This window comes from Nicotiana tomentosiformis, chromosome 6 (assembly GCF_000390325.3).
Source record: "Nicotiana tomentosiformis chromosome 6, ASM39032v3, whole genome shotgun sequence".
NCBI classification, from domain to species: Eukaryota; Viridiplantae; Streptophyta; class Magnoliopsida; order Solanales; family Solanaceae; genus Nicotiana; species Nicotiana tomentosiformis.
In genome coordinates, this window is record NC_090817.1 from 86,171,484 (window position 1) to 86,175,826 (window position 4,343).

At 36.0% G+C, this 4,343-nt stretch overlaps 1 long non-coding RNA gene across 1 annotated transcript; it reads left to right on the plus strand.

Annotated features, from left to right (window-relative positions):
• The first annotated feature begins 281 nt into the window (after positions 1-281).
• Positions 282-1,607, plus strand: LOC138893357 (uncharacterized). Its single transcript, XR_011408720.1, has 2 exons — positions 282-1,136; positions 1,240-1,607. It is a non-coding gene; the product is annotated as an uncharacterized lncRNA (long non-coding RNA).
• Positions 1,608-4,343: the final 2,736 nt, after the last annotated feature.

Here is a 4,343-nt window from a genome sequence, read left to right on the forward strand (position 1 = left end):
GATAGAAAACCTAGTCTAATGAATTTTCTCCTAGGATCGAAATCTTAGTCTGATGAATCTTTCTCCTAAGATAATAAAAAAGAGACCTAGTCAGATGAATTTTCTCCTAGGATCGAAATATTAGTCTCATGAATCTATCTCCTAAGATAGAAAACCTAGTCTGATGAATTTTCTCCTAGGATCGAAATCTTAGTCTGATGAATCTTTCTCCTAAGATAATAAAAAAGAGACCTAGTCTAATGAATCTTTCTCCTAGGATTGAAAACCTAGTCTGATGAACTTTCTCCTAAGATTAAAACCTAGTCTGATGAATTTTCTCCTAGGATAATAAGTTTTAAAAAAAAAGGGAAGTCTGGTCAATTTTTAGTTTTCTTAAGTTATCAATCTTTAGTTTTCTTGAAATCAGGGGTCCCGCCTGGAGAATAGGGTCAGTTTTTAGTTTAGTCAAGCTTAGTTTATAGTTTTTCGCAAGCTCAATCTCAAATTTAGGAGACGCACTTCCTAGTTTGGATTTTTTAGATTTTATTTCTTTAGGAGACGCACATCCTAGTCGAGTCTTCAATTTTACTCTCATCATTGCATCCTTCATCAATAGCATAGGTAATTTATAGTTCTGCTAAAAACTCACAAATCTTCCTAGTGTAAACTGGGGCAGAAAAAAGTTTCTTTTGTTGTTTCCATTTTGCTGTAGTAGCAGGTGCCTACCTGGAGAATGAGGGAATTCATTTCAAGTGTAAGTCAACATCAGGCGCCCACCTGGAGAACGAGGGAATTCATTTCAAGTTTTAAGTCATCAGGCGCTCACCTGGAGAACGAAGGAATTTATTTCAAGTTTTAAGTCATCAGGCGCCCACCTGGAGAACGAGGGAATTCATTTCAAGTTTTAAGTCATCAGGCGCCCACCTAGAGAACGAGGGAATTTATTTTAAGTTTTAAGTCATCAGGCGCCCACCTGGAGAATGAGGGAATTTATTTCAAGTTTTAAGTCATCAGGCGCCCACCTGGAGAACGAGAGAATTTATTTCAAGTGTTAAGTCAACATCAGGCACCCACCTGGAAAATGAGGGAATTCATTTCAAGTTTTTAAGTCAGCAGGCGCCCACCTGGAGAATGAGGGAATTTATTTCAAGTTTTAAGTCATCAAGCGCCCACCTGGAGAACGAGGGAATTTATTTCAACTTTTAAGTCATCAGGAGCCCGCCTGAAGAATAGGGTCAACCTTCAGTTTACAAGTTCAAGTTAGAGAGGTATCAGGAGCCCGCCTGAAGAACAGGGTCAACTTTCAGTTTTCAAGTTCAAGTCAGAGACAGCAGGATCCCGCCTGAAGAATAGGGGCAATCTCTAATTTTTTCAATTCAAATAAGAAGTAGCGCGAGACGCCTGAAGAACAAGGTTTGCAAGCTCAAGTCTACCGCAAGTTCAAGTTTATTTCAAGTGCAAGCAGCAGGGTGCTCGCCTGAAGAATAGGGTCAACTTTTAGTTTTCTTCAAATTCAAGTCAGCAGGATGCCCACCTGAAGAATAGGGTGAATTTTCAGTTTCATGTTGAAGGATCAAATGGAGATTCAAGGAAGATTCAAGACAAGAAGTAGATAGGATCTTGTATTTTTTTTTTTGCTGTAATTTTTCTTTCAATTCATGATGTAATGGCAGAGACAGCGGACCGGAACCTCGACGGAACCTCACTCGACTCTCTCATCCTCTCCACATACTCCATCACTTCATTCACTTCTTGAACTACACGTGACCTGATTTTCTTATAACCCGGGATATGTAGGTTGTCCAAAATCAGGACTCGGTTGCACCTTTTCTTTTTATTTTCTTCCTCTTTTGAATAACGATATGGTAAAAAATTAGTCACATAGTTCACTTTGTCTTTGCCTGAAAACTCTTCATGTTTCCAAGCAAAAATGGGCAGCTGTGAGCACCTAATTTTTTTACTATATTTGGGATTTTTCAACACTTTTTAGTTGTAAATAATTTTAAGTTTAATCTACATATTTTAACCTTTATTTCACTTATTTTAGTAGGTTTATTTGATAAAATTAAAATCATACAAAAAGAGTCACATTTTTAGATATTAGTTGTGTTTTATTTGAAAAAAGAAAAGAAAATTTACGAAAAATATATGTTTCTTCTAATTTGGTAAGACTAATAATTTTATAACTTTTCTTAGTAGTTTATTATATTTTATCTAGTTTAAAATATTAGTGTAGTAATTTAAATTTTAGATTACCTTAAAAAAAAGATAAAAAAAGGGAGCCAATGAAAAATTATCACATGCAAAAGATTTTCTCTTATCATCATGTGATAACTAATTCACATGCATTTTCCTAGTAATTTCCTACAAATAATACCTACCCTAGACATACACATACACACTCTTTTGCTTGGCCACCAATTAATTCATATACCTATACCTATATATTTTTCACTCACCCAAGACACAAAAGGGGGATAGATAGTGAGAGGACGGGAGAGCACTCTCTCAAAAAAGCTCTCGGCGACAGAACAACCATCGTCTCTCTCACTGCCAAAACTTGCCGGAATCCGGCGAGCCAAATAGACCACCTAGCTTCAAAAGCAAAGAGGAACCTAATCACCAAAATTCCAAAAGCCAGCCGCAACCCCCTCATTTTTGGGTTTTGATTTCAGAAAATCGAAAAATAATAATAAAATATTTCATCTTCTTTATTCTTGATTCGATTCTTAGTTTCTGAAACATGGAGTTTAATTGAAGTTTGGAGCCATTTTTGAGTTTGAGTCGTGTGGAGTTTGCCGTTAGAGGTTTAAGTCCGAAATTCCGGTTCGATTTGTGCTGATTTCGTTTGAAGCTGTGTCAATTTTCGACTGTAATTGTTGCTTCGTTTCAGTCCGTGTAATTGCCGCAACTCAATTAATCAGAAAGCTCTAACTTCAGGTTTATCTCATCTTTCTCTTTAATATTGAATTTTCTCTATATGTGATAAAATATAATGGGAGCCATTTAAGATAGATTTAGGATTATTGATTTTATACTCTTAAAAAAGGAATCTGAATCTGACTGATTTTGGCTCTAAATATTTGATGTTTGTTCAATACATTCAAGGCTATGATAAGTAGAGTGTACTTCTGATGATTGCATAATTTTGTAGTTCTGTTTTTAATTAATTGGCCTTAATGTTTGTTACATATCTCCTAATATGCTTGGACCAAATGTTTAGTTTAGAGTAGTCTTTCTGCTTCTTGTTTCATTCGTTCTTGAAAATTTTATTTTTTGAAAAGTATTAGTAGTATAACTTTGTAGGATAATTTAGTCTTGTCTTTATGAATATGCTACCGTTGTGAGTTTTTCTTTGTCCTTGGAATGTAGGCATTTTAACTTTGTTGGCCTATAATTTTAGCCAGTTCCATCCCTAGGATTCATTTTAATTTACTTAGATGAATTATAAATGTCACTTATGAATATCGTAGCTTGCTTTAGGCGCGACTAATAAATTATCGTGACTATGGGTACGGTTCCCGTGGCGTAGTCATGATACGTAATCCCCAATTCGGGTGTGTATTTTATGTGACCCGACCATAACTTCGAATAATAATAAAAATAAACATGTCGTAAATCGCGGGTGCATTTCATGTGGCGTAGTTTGTAATGTATACCAAAATGACAAGTATACAACATCGTGACTTGTTCCAGAAATAATTTCATAAATAATTAAAAGCAGTTAGAAGATAAACAATGCACCGTAGGTTTCAAATATGTATTAAATCAGATAATTAGGCCAATTATTAATAGTTGAGCGATCGTGCTAAAATCACGAAACTTGAGAGTGCCTAACACCTTCTCCCGAGTTAACAGAATTCCTTACCCGGTCTTCTGTGTTCGCAGACCATAAATAGAGTCAAATTTCCTCTATTTGGGATTTAAAATAAACCGGTGACTTGGGACAACATAACTTATTCCAAGTGGCGACTCTGATCAAATAAATAATCTCATATCGAATATTGTCACTTAAATTGGAAAAAACTCCACATATCCCAGCGGAAAAAGGAGGTGTGACAATATTTATTATTATAAAAAATTAGGATTAATTTGCCCCGCAAAGCCAACCTAGAAATGGTATCTGTGGTTGACGCTCCTTCAGTACGGTAGTGAGACAAATCTCATCGAGGACGTTGAATCTCTAGGAGGGTGAATGGGACACGCATGACGGGAGGCGGACTGACAAGGGCAAGTCATGCAAGACTAGCATGCTTCTAGGTTCGCAAGCTTCTGAAGTGGGGATACACATATCACCTTAAGTTAATTGTACATCGAAATGGAAGAGAAAAGTGAAGAATTTTATAAGGTGTGACACAAGTTCA